This window comes from Sciurus vulgaris (assembly GCF_902686455.1).
Source record: "Sciurus vulgaris genome assembly, chromosome: 13".
In the NCBI taxonomy this organism is placed as follows: domain Eukaryota; kingdom Metazoa; phylum Chordata; class Mammalia; order Rodentia; family Sciuridae; genus Sciurus; species Sciurus vulgaris.
In genome coordinates this window covers 41,435,343-41,453,780 of record NC_136474.1, presented here as the reverse complement: position 1 = coordinate 41,453,780, position 18,438 = coordinate 41,435,343, and the positions used below count along the sequence as shown (strand labels likewise).

The 18,438-nt window shown below is 39.6% G+C and overlaps 1 protein-coding gene across 8 annotated transcripts in view; it reads right to left on the bottom strand.

Moving 5' to 3' along the window:
- L3MBTL4 (L3MBTL histone methyl-lysine binding protein 4) overlaps positions 1-18,438 on the bottom strand; it is a 490,814-nt gene that overhangs the window by 450,974 nt on the left and 21,402 nt on the right. The window contains exon 1 of one of the 8 annotated variants that reach the window (XM_079109231.1): positions 12,324-15,938. The exons of the other annotated variants lie outside the window; for them this stretch is intronic. The gene's annotated coding sequence lies outside the window, so the exon portion shown is untranslated. Of the gene's footprint in view, positions 1-12,323; positions 15,939-18,438 lie in introns of those variants that run through there. 8 annotated transcript variants of the gene reach the window in all.

The window sequence follows — 18,438 nt, the reverse complement described above, 5'->3', positions numbered from 1 at the left end:
AAGCTGTAGACCATTTATATTCTATGTTATTATAGAAAGATGATTTTTATTGCCTAACATTTTGATTAATATCCAATGTTCAAATTGAACTTGATTCTCTTTTGACTATTCCTCTAGCGTAATTCCTCCTATGCTGGATTTCATTTTTACCTTTAATTTCTTCTTCATGAAATATTTCACTATGTTTTGTAGTAAAGCCTTTCTAGCTATGAATTCTTTTAGCTTCTTTTAGTTTATCATGGAAGGCTCTTATTTCACCTTCAATTCTGAAGATTAATTTTGATGGGCATAGTATTCTTGGTTTGCACCCATTTTGTTTCTGATTTTGGTATATATTTCTCCAAGTCCTCCTGGTTTTTAGGTTTTTGAGAAAACACTTGAACTCTGGATTGGTTTACTTCTAAAGGTAACCAGATGATTTTCTCTGGCAGCTTTTAAAATTCCATCTGTATTCTATATGTAAGGTATTTTCATTACAATGTATCTTAGAGTGACCTATTGTGATTTTGTATAATGGGAGTCCTAAATGCCTCTTGTATTTGAATTTCCACCTTATTCTTAAGGTATGAAATTTTTTCTGATATTATCTCATTGAAAAGATTGTACATACTTTTAGCTTATAATTCAGAGCCTTCATCTACCCTAATGATTCTTAAATTTGGACTCTTGATGTTATTTCAGATTTCTTAAATATTCTGATGTAGTCTCTTAACATCTTTTCTTTACAGTCAACATTATTTTCACATGCTTCATCTTTAAGGCCTGAATATCTATCTTCAAAATGGTCTAATCTATTGGTGATACTTTTCATTAAGTTTTTAATTTGGTTTATTGAGTCATTTCCAGATTTCTGATTGGTTCTTTTTCAGAATCTCTATTGCTTTTCCCTTCCTGATTTTCTCTTTGACTTCACTCCTTACATCTTCTTTTAGCTCACAGAACACTCTATCAACTCTCCAAATTCTTTCTCTGACATTTCCTCCACTGAAGTGTTGATGGAGTCAGTTGTTGAGGCAGTAGTGGGTGTTTGAAATGATTTGTTCCCTTGCTTTTTCATATTAGTTGTATGTCTACCCATCTATTGGGATAGTTCTCATTTCTTCTTTAAAGCAAGGGACTACATTGTGAGCTTTTTTCTCTTAAGAGCCCAAAACTGGGTGACTATCCAGATATTGATACTTTAAGTCACTGAGTGATTTATGCTAATCCCAATATGAGCACATGTTGAGAGATGCCACTGAACCCGATTTACTATAATCACTTCAGAATCAAGTCTCATATTATTTAACTTAAAAAAAAAAAAAAAAAAAAAAAGCTTGTTGATATTCTCTATAGTTCCTCAAATCCAGATATAAACTTGTAGTAAAGTTCATGTCTGAAGATGACTCAAAGATGGCAGGGTATCTGATAGGTTGAAAACTAAAACTAAGATTCAAAATTAGCTCGGATGGACTGAAACGCTGGGTTGGTCCTGTCTCTTCATGGTCTGAGATGAAGAGCTGCCATTGCCTGACAGGAGGAGCTGGGAGGAAGAGCAGGAACTGAGGGGGGAAGGAGGAGAGGAAGGGGTAGGAGATTACACTATCAGCAGCAGTGGTAGAAGGAGGAGGAAAATAAGGAGGCAGCTTTAGTGGCAGAAGGATGAGCATGCTCTGGCAAGAAGGAGAGCTGGGTGTGTGGAGGGTGGGCTCACATGTGTCCCATGGCCCAGGGGTTCATGCATGCTTGGGTATATAAGGGCATCTGGGTATATACTGACTATGATTATTCCAATTAAAACCGAGTCTGGAACTTGTGTATCCTATAGCCAGGCCAAAGTGAAACCCTTCCAGTCTCTCCATCATATACTTTTATAAATCCAATTATATATGTACACAGGTTAGATTAACAAAAGTAACTTCCAACTTTTTAACTCCATAGTCTTTTCCTTCTCTATACTTTAAAGTCATGTCTAAATTTGTAAATTTAACTAAACTATTATCATTACACCATACAGAACAGAAATGCAGGTTAGTGTGCATTTTCTGATATAGTATTAACATGGAATTTCCTGTTCACAAGATATCAGTACATTTTTCATTAAACAACTTTGAAATATAATTAACTCCCCAAAATGTGGCCATATAGATGATACCAATAAATGTGCTCATATCAGAGAACAATATGTGGCTACTATGTCTAAAAAAGGTATCATAATATCATCAATGTGTCTTTTGAGAACATCTTCTCACATCTGAATGTGTTCACAGTACTGCTTAATTCTTAAAACACAAAAATTAATGTTATTAAATAATGACTTTATCTAGGAATAGTTCTTTGAGAATTTTACAAAAAGAAAAAAAAAAAAAAAAGAAACATATAAAACAGAGCCGGGGGAGAACTGTGAGTATTTCTATATAAAACATAGCTAGTGAGTTCATAATGCAAAATAATTACTATTAATAGGTTCTACATATCTATATTCATATTATAAAGCAAAGCTGTTAAGACAACATTAAATGGGTGTCTAATTTCATATATTCCCAAAGAGAATATTCACAGTAGGAATATAGTAGAATAGGCTATGTTGTGACTATAGTACTCAGCTGCATACTGATGTTTTATGCCAAGGAGACTGGGAAGCCATCAAAATGCAAGATTTCTCTTCTCACAGTTTGTTTGCATTTTTCTAAAAGAGTCAAGGATTTAAATTAGCACTTTTAAAGGACATTCATGAATATAATGTCTACTACAGAAGATCTCCATTACTCTAGAACACATCTGTTTGCTCTAGAATAGATCTCTCATTACAAAGAGAAGAAACAGCAGTACTTGGCAGGGACCAGATTCCCCTAACCCCAAACAAGGCACATAACACAACCTCCTAATAGAGCCCACAGCAGGTACCAGAAGGCAAAGCCATGAGAGAAGCTCACCCAATACCAAGAAAGACCAGCACCCTAGTGCTTAACCCTGGAGTTAAGCCTTGAGGAAAAGGCCCTTCTCAAGTTCTGAAACACCATCTATCCTCACTCATTCCAGTATATGTACCCAGAACACTCCTCAGTAAAACAGGGCACGGAGATCTGAACCCAAAACCCACCTAGAAGTAATCACTGAAGGCCAAGAAGACAGGATCATAGTCACTCCTGTTGCCATTGCCAACACAGTTCAATTAGCGAGAACTCTCTCACTAAAAGCCTCACTACTTGGCAAGTATCCTTCCTAGAAACCAAGTTGCTCTGCTGAGAACAGACTTCTCACCAAGTCTAGGAGTTGCGGAATTAGCTAGCATCAATGCTGCTCCCTCTGGGCTCTCCTGGTCTGGTCCCACCCAGGATGCTTCTTTGCACAAAGTCGCTTCCCTTGGTTCTTTCCATTGAATTAGGCACACTGAGCCTTCTCAAGAACTGCAGTGGGACAGTCCCTGGCAATCTCTTATCACCATCTCCCAAGTAGCTGTGGCAGCTTGAACATGTTCATCAGGATCTTCTGAAGTTACATGACTTGGGGCACTCCAAAGGCAAGGCCACTGTCAGATGCCACTGTGTGCCCAGGTTTCCCATCATCATTAAAAAGGTCAACATAAGCAGTATTCATGGTCATGATGGACTGTGATTTACTTAACATAGCTGCCTTGAGCTTTACTCACAAAACAAGGATGCAACATTACCCTGTGAAGAGAATATGTAGTATCATTTACTTTTTCTAAAGAAATTAAGACTCACAGAGTTCAACACATAGCTAAGAAGTGGCAAAACTGGAATTCAATATTAAGTATACAAAGAACATATTTGGAAGAAAGGTTGGTGGAGGGCTGGAGTGGTGGCTCAGTGGTTGAGTGCTTATGTGAGGCACTGGGTTCGATTCTCAGCACCACATAAAAATAAATAAATAAAATAAAGGTATTGTATCCATCTGGAACTAAAAAGCAATTTTTTTTAAAAGAAAAGTTGGTGGAAAGAACTTCAGTTTTAATCTGTTCAAGGATATCGAATCAGCATAATTTCCCTGGAGTTTGCAAGAAAATCACACAAAGGAAAACAAATATATTACATTAGTCAGCTTTGTATTACTACAACAAAATACTTGAGATAACTAGCTTTACAAAGAAGAACAGTTTATTTAGCACAGTTTTCAAGGTTCAAGTCCAAGATCAAGTGGTTCCTACTGGTTTGATCTGTGGCAAATGTGGTACACATCATGGCAGGAGTGCATACAGGACCAAAACAGTACCAGAGCAGAGAAAGACTAGCATTTTACAATCATTTCTTGAGGGTATCCCCACAATTAACCTAAGAACTTCCTAAGGCCCTTCCTTTTAAGGGTACCACCCCACAACAATAGTGCCATCCAGGGGACCAACCCTTTAACAGGTGGACCCTTGGGGATACTTAGACCACACCTAACCCACAGCAAACACACATGCATAAAGACTACAGGTCTACCTCCCTCAATGGCAGAGCAGTCCCTACTTTCACTTCTCTTCCTAACTCTCCTCTATCGCCTATAATGTGCCTATTTATGACACTCCTCCACAACTCAGAGTGAAGTAGCACTGGTACTAATACTTTACTGATATCGACAACATAAAAATCTTCGGGGTTCAAGTATTAGGGAGAAAGCCAGGCCATCTTCATTAAGCCATAGTCCACATACTCCCATTCCAGTCACTTTCCTAAAGAAATAAAAGCAAAATAGCTAGACTCTCCATTAGGTTAACTCCTTTTCTAGACATGGTTGGTGTTAATACCAATAACAGCTAAACAGCTGCTTACTGTGTGCTATCAAGGACCCTTCTAAGTACTTTATATGTATTAACTAGTTCAACTTCAAAACAACCCTGAAATAGAGGGATTAGTAACCTGACTTTGCAGATGAGAAAACTGAGACAGAGCAAGTAAGAAACTTTTCAAAAGTCACACAAAACTAGTATACTACATAGTCCCTGATTTTAAAAACCTAAAACAAAATTACAGCTACAAGGGGCTGGGTTATGGCTCAGTGGCAGAGCACTTGCCTAGCATGCGTGAGGCACTGGGTTCAATTCTCAGCACCACATATAAATAATTTTTTTTAAAAAAGGTCCATCAACAACTAAAAAGAATTTTTTTTTTTAATTACAGCTGCAAAATCAGCTCACTTAAAATGGCTAACAAACAAGATTGTTGCTATGATCTCCCAAAGGTCCATATGTTAAAGGCTTGATCCCCAAGGTACTAGAAGGCAGTAAGACCTAGTAGGAGGTCTTTGGATCAATTGGGAACAGGCACTTGAAAGGGAATGTGGGATTCTGGTCTCTCATTGGCTTCCTGTTCTGATATGTGGTTTAATCCTACTGCACATGTTCCCATTATGATGCCAAAGCTGAGCTGATGACACACTGTTACAGTTTAGATATTAGGTGTCCCCCAAAAGCCCATGTGTGAAACAATTCAAGAACATTCAGAGGTGGAACGATTGGGTTATGAGATCCTTAACTTAATTGGTATATTATCCCCTGCTAGAGATTAAATGGATGGTTACAGGTGGGGTGTGGCTGGAGGAGGTGGGTCTTTAGGGTTCATATGTTTTCACATAGAGGACAACACTTCCTCTCACTATTCCTTCCCAGCTACCCCTCTCTCTACTTTTCTCCACCACCCTCCTCTACCATGATGTTCTGCCTCACCTTGAGTTCTGAGGAATAGAGTTAGCAATCTAGGGACTAAGACCTCTGAAACCATGAGCCCCAAAATAAACTTTTCCTCCTAAACTGTTCTTATGAGGTCTTCTGGTCATAGCAGCAAAAAAAGCCGACTAAAAGTAAAACACATAGCATGCCCTTGAACCTCCAAAATTATGTATTTTTAAAAAAAAAACCTCTTTTTTATAAAGTGGTATGTTTCAAGTATTTTGCTATAACACAAAATGGTCTAATACAATTGTCCAATTACAGTTCAAAGCATGGTGTGCATAAGCCCCATAGTGGTCCTATGAAAGAGAAGATGAGTGAGGGCTATAGTTGACAGGCTTCATGGAGAAGGACAATTTAGAAAATGATAATGGTTCTCAGCATACAAAAATACACAAATTAACAGACAGAAATTGCCAGTGTATATAAAAACCATAACCTTTCAATATGTTGTCCAGAAGAAGTTAGCATCAAGTACAAGAAAACAGGTAGAAAGTGAGAGATCCTGGTAAATATCCTACAAGCACAGAGCAGCGCCTCCCCCTCTAACAATGAATTATCTGGTCCAAAAGTGTTAGAAGTGCCAAGGTTAAATTAGAGGAATGAGGGTATTTAGAGCAGTCATTCCAGACAAGGGAAATAAACAAGTGGTGGCTCAGAAACAGAAAAGAGATTAGACAGGGAGGGGCAATTTATTATGGGAAATATGCTTGAAAAGACTGTGCAAAGGGTTCTGAGAGCCAGCAGGATTATAACTAGATCTGGCTGGAAATGGGAAGACTTAATAGATATGTTTTGACATTCATGGGATGGGAACCAAGAGTTGGGGTGTTCCAGAACCTGGCTGCATTTGCTGGAAGAGCCCAGGTGTAAAGTAACAAGTGGAATCTGTAAAGAAAATAGTAAACTGCATTACAAAAGCAAGGCTGGGCCTGGCTTCCCACTGCACTTAGGGTAAAGGGAAGGCATGGGGAGGAGTCCCTTTCTGTCCCACTTTCTGATATGCATCCAGGATAGTGATTAGCAGGGAGCATGCATAAACGCCTTGTATATGAATCATGAACACAATGGATTCCCACATTACAAAGAAGCTGGGTTCTGATGTTTTCATGCAAAGAAAACATTTGTACACAAATTCAGATTTGGAAAAGGATAAACCTCCTCTAATGGAGCAATAAAGTCAGCTTTTCTTCCATGAGAGGGCAATACTGCTGGTTCTTCAGTTGAACACAGATGTAATAACTGATCTGTGTCTAGGGGTGGCACAGGAAACCCTGCCTCCTATTCAGCACCACATGGTAAACCTAGAGGCACAAATGAGAGAGTAGCAGATGCCATCAACTGTCCCAGGGACCAGAAGGGGCATATTTATACCTATGGGTGGCCAAAAGAAGTGAAGTCACCAGAGTTAAATCTGTGTATGATGCCAAGCATCTGCAGTGCTAAAGAGAAGAACTGTGAAGACTGAGGAAGAGAGGTAAGTGGTGATAGTGGTTGCCCCAGTGGACCAACACTCACTGTCCCTAGTTCAGTCATCTTGGCTTTGAGCACTGCCCCAACAAAATACACTCCTAAGATGGGTTCATGGGACTGGAGATCTTTCCCCTAACTTTATCAGTATATTGATACTTATTCCTCACTGATCAAATCCACATCAAGCACTTTCCACATGAATCACACTGTGGGGAAGCACATGGGCAAGACCCAGGCACACCAAAGAGTGCTGCACCTGGTTGATTTATTAACTTAGACAGGGGGTCGGCAGATTTTTTAGACAGTAAATCATTAGGCTTTGAGGGAACTGCTTCACTCTGATGTTGTGGCACAACAGGAACCAAAGACAACAGGAAAACGAATGAGCATGGCTGTGTGCCAGTAAAACGTTTATACACACAGGAAGCAGGCCACATCTGGTCACCAGGCTATATGCAGTTTGCTAGCCATGGCTTACCCTGTTACTATTAGATGAGTAGCCAGAACACAACCTGACAGAGCACTTAGCAGACAATTCTGAAAATGTATGTGGACAGTATACTTAGATGAGGGGGAAAAGAGAAGCAAAACTGGTTACTTTGGTGAATTAGGGCCTGTGCAGGAGCCTCTAAAAGACAAGATGTTCAGTACCTGGGATGGCCAAACTTCAAATGAGAGAAATGCACCCAGCAAATACAAGTACAAAACACCCCACAGGTCTGAAAAAAAAGTAACCCCTCCTGCAAAGGGTCCTCTGAAACTTCACCAGAATCCTTACTACAGCAGAATGCATGGACACTGCCCACCCCAAGATGTCCCAGGATGTCTCTGAACTGCTGATGCAGGACTGCTGGGGCTTGCTCGTGGCAAATGATGCTCAAGCTCATTCCTAATTAAGTTGCAGATGAATATGTCACTGAATGTGAGAAAACAGATACCAGTTGATAATAAAGCAGAAAGCCTGAGAATTTGATCTTCTGCTTGGTGTTAGAACACTATAAGGAATTCCTTTGTTAATTTCTGGCTCAGTTTCCCAAGAAGGTTGTCGATATCATCATAAAGAAGCCTTTCCAAATTCCATGAACCTCTCCCTGCTAGTGTTTCTTTACCCTCACTTAGATGCAAGATATATAATTCACAACACAGAATTGTTGGGAGATGGTGCCTCAGGCCTTTGTACTCCTACACATCCTGCTGAGTGCGCCAAAACTGAAGAACCCAAGATATCCTTCCACTCAGGCCCTTTCTTAGGGACAGTTATGCATTTGGTAACCTTGACAGGTGAGTTCATGTCTCTCATCCCTTTTACACCTTCTCCTCCCACTCCAGCTAAGATCTGGTTTCCTACAATGGTTAATTTTAGTCATTAACTTAACTAGACTGGGGCTGGGGATATAGCTCAGTTGGTAGAGCGCTTGCCTCGCAAGCACAAGGCCCTGGGTTCGATCCCCAGCACCCAAAGAAATAAATAAATAAACTTAACTAGATTGAGTGATGCCTAGAATATGGGTAAGCATACTTCTGGGTGTGTCTGTTTTCAGAGAAGATTGGCATGTGGGTCACCAAACAGTTGGGAAGACCTGTCCTGACTCTGAGTGTTCCCAAGAGGAAGGGACCCAGATAGAATAAAAAAGTGCAAGGGGGAAGTTTGTATACACCTTCTTGAGCAGGTGCATTTTTCTGTTTGTGCTACCTGTAGCCATCAGACTCCACATTCTTCAGGCTTTGAACTTAAAGACTCTCACAGAATCTTCAATCTCTCTCTCAGCCAACCTACCTTCAACAACTTCCCCCTCCTCCTCCTCCTTCTCCTCCTCCTCCTTATTCTTTCTCTTCCTACCCTCCTATCTTCACCCAACCCCACCCATCTTCTTGAACTGAGCACTGCCAGCTCTCCTGTCTCTCTGGAGAACTCTTAACATGTGTCCTTATTGCTTGCTGAAAAAGTGGTAGATGCCCCTCAGTGAGCAATTCAGTTGTGATACAAACACATGCAGACACAGCATCCACGTGGTGCATATCAAGCTGCGCTGCATGGCTTTGTGGGCAGGGGAAACTGACACCATTATGCTGATGCTCCCACTGCTTGCTGGGCTGAAACCCTCAGCTCCTTTGTCCCTGACTGGGAAGTCTTATGTCTTCTGCCAGTGTCCTTGAAATAGTAACAGGCTAATTTACTAGTTTGTAAGTAGGATAAAATCAAATAAAACTGCAAATCTTGATGATTTCATTTTCCTCTTTTTAACAATCTATTCTTAAGCAAACCTTCTTATACTATGGGCAGTCAAAACTAGTTTGAAAAAAAAAAAAAAAACAGCCCCATTTCACATCTGTGACCTACTGTTTCCAGTCTAGTACATGCCCCTTTCAGCCTCTAAAGCATCCTAGCTTGTACATTAAATTATATGGTCACTTCAGTTATAAACCAATGGATGGGTACACAATTTCTGAAAATATGTAAATCACTTCAATGTTTTGTTTGAGATAATTTCTCTTTAAAAAAGAAGAACAATATGGTCTGGCTTCAATCTGTTCACTTAAAACACATTTTCCTCCAAGAACTTAACCCTCTGCAATTACGTTTTGCAAATAATAGGAAAAAGTTTTAAATCCAGTATCCTCTTCAAGCAAGATGATAATTGATGGTCGTTAAATGCTTTATTGTTGCAAAGCACATTTAAACACACTTTATTTTTCTTTTTAGGAAATCATCATCCAAAACTGGGAATAATGCAAAAATCATATATACTTGATCTTGCACTAAATTTTATGTCAGTATTCAAACAGTCTTCCCACCCGACACCCACCCCCAGCATTCTGGGTGGAAAACTCTCCAAGAAAAATAGTGAAGCTGCACCATAGAGATGTGACTCTGTAGATTCTGGGAATTCATCCAGTTTGCACAACCTCATCTCTGCAACCCCATCCATGTTGGAAATTGGACAGCTCATCTCACGTACAGCAAAGATACAACCTGAACAGAGTAGAATTTTATCAAACCTTCTAAAGGACAGCCAAAACACTTTAGCTTTAAATAGCAGTATGAATGCTATCCAACAGGTTTAATGGGAATGAGGTCCCTTACATTCCTACTTGCATAAAAACAGAGGCAGATACTCTCTCTACTCAGTGGCCTTGACATTGGTTCCCCTATAGCTGAGCCACTACAGAGTCAACATCAATTACAGCTCCCCACTAAACTCCCAGGTCTAACTGGCCCCCACACACTTCTGCACACATACCAAGATTTTAGAGCTCTAACAAAGCAAAAAAGAAGTCACTCTACCCAAACTGTGGTACCAAATTCCCTGCCACAACAAGGAGGCCAACCCAGTAACAGTGAAGCCAGCAGTCTATTAAACAGATTAGACATTGCACAAAATCATCTTCCAGTGAGTCACAGTTGGACAATCCCAGAGAAAAGAAAGGGAGTTAGAACACAGGCCTTTATTTACAAACTGTTTCAGATCCGCCCAAATGTCAGGTGAACTAATAAAAAGAATACCTACACCATGACACTTATATAAACTTTACAAAATAGTACTAATAAATTTGAAAGTTAGACAAAGTAAAAAATCTGTATGATTTAAGTTTTTTTTCCCCAAGAAACAGACAAAAGTAATTTATTGAGTTCTTTAAAGAACGGTCTTAGAAATTCATAGTGGAAACAAAAGTGTGTGCTTAAAAGAGGATTTGTCCATTATTCTCATCCTTACTACCCCAGGTATATCAAAGGTCTTCTGAAGAGTGAAACAGAATAAGACCCTTCCCCAATCCTGCATGCTTAACCTGCAAACACACAAACACCCTGTGTGTGCCCTCCTTTCACACTCTACTCCACCACATCTTCCCCAAAATCCACCTGTGGAACTCCAGTGCAGGATTCAAACCCAGTGCTACCACTTCACAGCTATGTGACTTAGGCAAACGGCTGATCCTCTGTGCCTCAGTGACCTCGTGTGCAAAACGCCAATGATAACAGCGCCTCCCACATGGAACCATCATGAGTCTTAAATGGTCTGATGTTGGTAAAGGGCTTAAAATAAGCCTGGTCTACTGGTGTTTGCCAAAAAGTTTTATAAAGAAAAATGCTAAATAAAATCCCTCACAGTAGCTCCACTTGAGTAGTAAGGCAAAGATGACGCTTACTTTGCAAACATCACACTGTTTTCAGCAAGTCAGTGCCTAACACAGTGCATGTCAAATGTGGGACTGCTGGATACAAAAAGCACACACCTAAAGAAACAAAGGGCCCCTTCCATGATAACATGTAAAATAGCACAAAGAGCTTAATTAAACTGAAGCCACCAGGTGGTACATTGGAGATGGAGTAACAGATGGTGGTACTTTGTCCCTTCCCATGGTCAGTACTGGACCCAATGAAAACACCAGGACACCATTCATCCATCCTCTGCCACCATCCCCCTGCCATAATAAAGCTATTTCTCACTTAGACCGTCACCCACACTTCCCACTGTCATTCCCTTCAATATCACCTCTCTGTTATTAGTATTTATTGCCAATATTAAAACAGAAGGCAAAATGAAATTTGTAAAGGAGTGTGAAATCTATGGAAAAATATTCAGAAGCAAGGCTTTCAATTAATTCAGTATTTAAATGAAATTCATTTCATACCCAATTCAATAAAGCTTTTATATTCTGAAGAATTTCCCAAAAGTATGAAATCTTTTTTTTACAAAAAGATTTTGCTCTTATGCAGTTTGAAATCTGGGTTGCTACTATATAATAACTCAAAATGATCTAATGAATTAATCAGGTATCCACACAGGAGATACAAACCCTGTCCCCAACCCCAGCGCATTCCACTAGGAGGTAACTGCTATATTACCACACCAGCCCCAGTCCACAGACTACAGTCTTTCTATTCTGCAGACCCACTGTCATATGTGGCCTGAAGATGCCTATGACTTGACTCTCCTCTTTACAGTCCTTCAGTAACTCCCCACTATCCAAAGATAAGTTCACCCTAACTTAAAAGGTGTTGCTGCCCTTATTGCCCACTAACCAGCCAGCCTCTAACCCTAGCCAGGTGGTGCCACAAACTGACCTTGCTTGCTGTCTCCTTACCTTCTCCCTGAACAGACTTCCTAACTCCAAGCTGCCCCCTGGGTCTCAGTAAATGTCATTTCCTAGGTGACAAACACTTCCATAGATGGACAGATGGTGCATCCCTTACCATGACCTTGGCACGCTTCTTCATAACTGCTTTGTTTATCTGTCTTTCTAATGGGCCAAAAAAACCCAGCACCTGGAACAAAAGTGAATTTCATGTTTAGACTTGGGTCCCATCCCCAAGATACTTCACTGTGTAGGTGCATATTCCCAAGTCTGAAAAATCTTGTAATTGGAAACACTTCTGGACCTGAGCATTTTGAATAAGAGATGCTCAACCTGCACCTCCACCTGGCCTTGGTCTCAAAGGTCACAAACCTGACTAACCACCAGGAGGACTGTATTGAGTTGTGTGCATTCACCTGGTTATATACCCATTCATGTGTTGAATAGCATGATGTATTTATCTGGTTTAAAGATCAAAATAACATTAATAAGTACATATGAAAAATTCTCACTTCCTATCCTGTCCCTATCCACTCTATTCTCTCTTCCCTTAACCAGGAAGTTCTTAAGATTTTACTTTGAAAAGTTTCTTGTACAACCAGTGTATCTCATACCCTACTATAATTGTAGGGTAAAACATGAAAGTAAAACTGGAATCAAGAATAATTTGTTAAAGATATCACTAAATTGCTTCCTAGAGGGTGTGCCCCTTTTACTCTTGGAAAACATTTAACATAAAATGTCTTAGACCCCGCTCCAAGCCTACCAAGTTAAAATTTCTCAGGATGAAGGTCAAAGAGCTGACTTTTTAAAGACAGCTTCCCTTATAATTGTGATGATTAGTAATATTTGAGGACTGTTGTCTGCCCACAAGAGAGAAAGTCCTCACTAATAAGAGGGAGAAAGCCACTACTACCTTATATGCAGGACCAGCTTACTGAGGCAGCCAGAGCCCTCACCCCAAAATCTCCTTGTCCAGATTTCTATCCTGGAATATACAACCATACTTAGAAGTTTACACACATGTGCACACACACATGCATATTTATGCATACTTATGCATACGCACACATATACATACTGCCATATTCACATGGACTTGGAATTTCTCAGAAAAGATGTATACAAAGTGTAATAATGTTGTCCTCAGGGAATATAATAGGGTAGCCAGAATAAGGGATGGAAGGGATACTGGTTTCCCCTTTGAACTTTGTCATGTACACATATAACCCACTGAAAAACAAACATACAAAAACTCACTCTACTTGCACTGAATTTGTAACATTACTTCCAACAATGCTATGGTGTTTTTAAAATATATTCACAAATATTTTATTAATTCCTTACTTAAAGGGTGGCATCTAATTTTTTCCTTCTTGTGTGTGTCAGGCTTGATGGCTCACTTCCACTAAAGAGAACGCACCAGAAATGACTTTCAAGCCTAAATCGCAAAAGCATAGCTTCCCTCGGCTTGCTTTCTCTCCTGGATGACCCCCCTCGAAGGGAAGCAGCCGCCATGTAGATAGGATGCTCAAGCAGCATGTGGCGAGGACTCGTAGGGGAGAGAAAGGGATGTGACATTCCAAAAGTAAGAAATAACTGGTAGAGACTTACCTGGATACAAGAAACAGGAGTGAGATTCCTGACAGAGCCTCAGTCTTGGGAAGGAGGAGGGACAAGTCTCCCTCTGAGGCAGAAAATAGAAGAAAGGAAAGAGACCCATAGAAAAGCAGAAATTTGGGATGCAAAAGCAGGGACATTGATAAACAAAAGATTTCACTATTTCTGTGAAGTTAGAGAGAGTGATAAAAAACTTAAAGAGGTCAAGATTTCCAAGTAACTGAAGTATAAGAAGGAAAGATGGTTAACTTAACCATTCAGAAGCAACATGTTCAGTGAGATTACAGACCTGTTAATATAAAAATGCACATATTTCTCATCACAAGAACCCATCCCTGGTAATCATGCCATAACAATGAAAGAGCACAGTGTGTAGGACAAATGGTAGGATGGTTATTCTGGCATTATTTGAGAAGAAAAACTGAAAAAATTTAACAAGAAAACAATATGGGATGGCTGAACAAAACACATTCTTACATGTGTCAATATTATTTGAAGACATTTGATAAAATATGCACCCTTCATGCTCAAAACTCTAGAAAAAAAAATAGAAACAGTAGGAACATACCGCAACACTGTAAAGTTTATCTATGCTAAGCCCATGGCCAACATCATTCTAAATGGAGAAAAACTGAAAGCATTCCCTCTAAAAACTGGAACAAGACAGGGATGAACTTCTATTCAACATAGTCCTTGAAACACTAGCCAGAGCAATTAGACAGACCAAAGAAATTAAAGGGATACAAATAGGAAAAGAAGAACTCAAACTATCACTATTTGCTGATGACATGATTCTATATTTAGAGGATCCAAAAAACTCTACCACAAAACTTCTGGAACTAATAAATGAATTCCACAAAGTAGCAGGATATAAAATCAACACTCATCAATCTAATGCATTTTTATTCATAAGTGATGAATCCTCTGAAAGAGAAATTAGGAAAACTACTCCATTCATAATAGCCTCTAAAAAAAGAACACATGGGAATCAACCTAACAAAAGAGGTTTGACCTCTACAATGAGAACTACTGAACATTAAAGAAAGAAATTAAAGAAAACCTGATTAGTAATATTTGAGAAATTCTAGATGGAAAGATCTCCCATGTTCTTGGATATGCAGAATTAATATTGTTAAAACGGCCATACTACCAAAAGTGCTAAACAGATTCAATGCAATTCCAATTAAAATCACAATGACATACCTCATAGAAATAGAAAAAGCTATAATGAAATTCCTTTGGAAGAATAAGAGACCCAGAATAACCAAAACAATCCTGGGCAGGAAGAGTGATGCAGGAGGTATCACAATGCCAGATCTTAAACTATACTACAGAGAAATAGTAATAAAAATGGCATGGTATAGGAACCTAAATAGACAGGTACAGAATAGAAGACACAAAGACAAACTGACGTAAATGCGGTCATCTCATACTAGACAAAGGTGCCAAAACATACAATGGAGAAAATATAATCTCTTCAACAAATGGTGCTGGGAAAACTGGAAATTCATATGCAGTAAAATGAAATTAAACCCCTATCTCACACCCTGTACAAAATCCAACTCGAAATGAATCAAGGACTTAGCAATTAGACCAGAGACCCTGCACCAAACAGAACAAAAAGTAGGCCCAAATCTTCATCATGTTGACTTAGGACCAAACTTTCTTAACAAGACTCCTAGAGCAGAAGAAATGAAAGCAAGAATCAATAAATGGGTTGAATTCAAACTAAAAAGCTTTTTCTCAGCAAAGGAAACAATCAGTAATCTGAAGAGAGAGCCTACAGAGTAGGAGAAAAACTTTTCCGCACACACTTCAGATAGAGCACTAATCTCCAAAATTTATAAAGAACTTAAGAAACTTTACACCAACAATACAAGGAACCCAATTAATAAATGGGCTAAGGAACTGGGCAAACACTTCACAGAAGAATATATACAAGTGATCAACAAATATATGAAAAAGTGTTTAACATCTCTAGTAATTAGAGAAATGCAAATCAAAACTACCCTAAGATTTCACTTCCAATTAAAATGGCTATTATCAAGAATACAAGCAATAACAGGTGTTGGAAAGGATGTGGAGGAAAAGGCACACTCATACATTGCTGGTGGAGTTGCAAGTATGAAGATTCCTTAGAAAACTTGGAATGGACCCACCATTTGACCCACTATTCCACTCCTCAGACTATACCCAAATGACTTAAAATCAGCATGCTACAATGATGTGTGATCAGCAGCCACATCAATGTTTATAGCAGCTCAATTCATAATAACTAAAGTATTTTACCCATCTAGATGCCCTTCAATAGATGAATGGATAAAGAAACTGTGGTATATTTGCACAATGGAATATTATTCACCATAAGGAAGAATAAAATTACGGCATTTGCAGGTAAATGAATGAAGTTGGAGAGTATGCTCAGTGAAATAAGCCAATCCCAAAAAACCAAAGGTCAAATATTTTCTTTGATAACAGGAAGGGGGAGAAAGGGAGGAAAGGGAAGAATGAAGGAGTGTTGGACTGTGTAGAGGGAAATGAGAGGAGTGGAGGGGATGGGGAAAGAAAAGATAGTGGAATAAGACAGACATCATTACCCTATGTACATCTATGAGTGCATAAATGGTGTGAATCTATAGTATGTACAATCACAGAAATGAAAAGTTGTACCCCATTTGTGTACAAAGAATCAAAATGCATTCTGTAAAAATAAAAATAAAAAAACATTATTTGAAGACAAACAGAAAGTCTAATGATGGAATATTTAGAATAAATGATGGTACATCATCATACCATAAAATATGAGACAGCCTTCAATCAGAATGAGCTGGACTTGTGGTAGCTGACTTAGGAGGACTGTTGAGTGAGAAGAGCAAGATCCAGTAGAGCTGGAGGATGCTGACATGAGTGCAGAAAAAGAAGAGGATGGGGATGGCAGTTGACAGGAAGAAGTGCACAGAGGGCATGCTCATAATTACTTGGATATATACCACCAACTGCATGTGGGGGGGTTGTTCAATTAATATGAAGTTTGTGGATTTTTGTCTTGTATTTTGGGGACCAGACCACCAGCTTAGACTGAAACAGAGGGTCCAGGCCTAGGGCAGCTAGACATGTCCCTGTGTTCCTCCCAAACAGGCCACTGAGGCCTGGGAAATAAAATAAAACAGTGAGGGCCAGGTATCAGTGACTCTCAAAGGGATTGACATGGGACAAGGGAAGAAGGGGGAAGGAATTAAAATAAGTGCTTAAAAAAGAAAAGAGCTTTACCTCTAGGGAATGGGAGAATGAGGGATGGTGGAACAAAACAGGAGGCCATTATTTATTAATATAAACCTTTCTGGACTCTCCTTGTCATAATGTATAGGAACTGCTTTGAAAATAATAGAAAATTTTAAATAAAATAAAACCCCTGTGAAATCACCCATACATCCTAATTTGTACAAAATCAATGGACCACCTATCATCATATATTACATGCATTGCATATGCTGGATTCTTTAGACTCATAACCTATTTCCTGTTCACTCTCTCATGTTAGCTTCATGTGACACTGGAGGGGCAGAGAGCTTGCCCCAAAATGGCAAATGGCAGGAGGGAAAGATGAGCCCAGCTCACCTGACTCCTGCTGAGTCTGGGCTCGTGGACTCTATTCTGCCACCTAATTTTCACAGGGAGCAGCAAGTGGATGTACTGGAAACCAACAGGAGAAAACCCTAGGAAACAAAATCAAAAGCACAAACACTATAAAGCTAATGCTAATGACAGCAGTTAACATCAACAGTACTTCCCACAGGCAGCCCTGTCCTGAAAGCTCTACCCATGCTAACCCCTGCTATTCTCCTAACAATCGCCTGTCCCTCCAAGACTTTCTCCATCTCAGGACTCAACACTCTCATACCAGGTGCTTAAGCCAAAAACTTTGTGGCTATGGTAGACTCCTCTCTTATACATATCCAATCAGTCAGGGAATCTCACTGGCTCTAACTCCAAAACAAATCCAGAACACAGCCATGGTCATCACAGATACTGCTTCCATCCAAGTTGAAGCTACAACATCTCTTATCTGGGTATGGTAAAAATCTCCCTAGCAGGTGACCCACAGTCTACTCCACAGTCAAAGTGACTTTCCTAAAGCATAAACCCATCATACCAACTCTCTGCCCGACCCCTATCAGCCCTGCCCGTTACACTGCCCACCTGGGCCTCAAGATGGTACTGAGCACAACAGCATCTCTCCTTTACCACCAATCTTTCTTCTTTGAGTTCCCTACCTTCTCCTCTCCCCTTGCTCACCGCAATCCTTCCACCACCCTCTTGTCTTGACCTTTATTCCTAGTTGCTCTTCCTATCTGGAACTCTTTTCCAGATACTGTCCACTCTGTTCCACACTCCCATCTCATGGGTTCTATACCTGATTACCTGTTCCAATACTCAAAGCTGCCCCTACCCCAGCCCAGGACTTCCTATCTCCATTACTTTCTCTTTTATTTTTCCATAATATTTATCACTCTTCAGGACACTAAATCATTCAACCATAAACTGTTTATCATTATTGATGACCTCTCTCTCACTGGATGTGAGCTTCACAATGGATCTGCACCTGTTTTGCT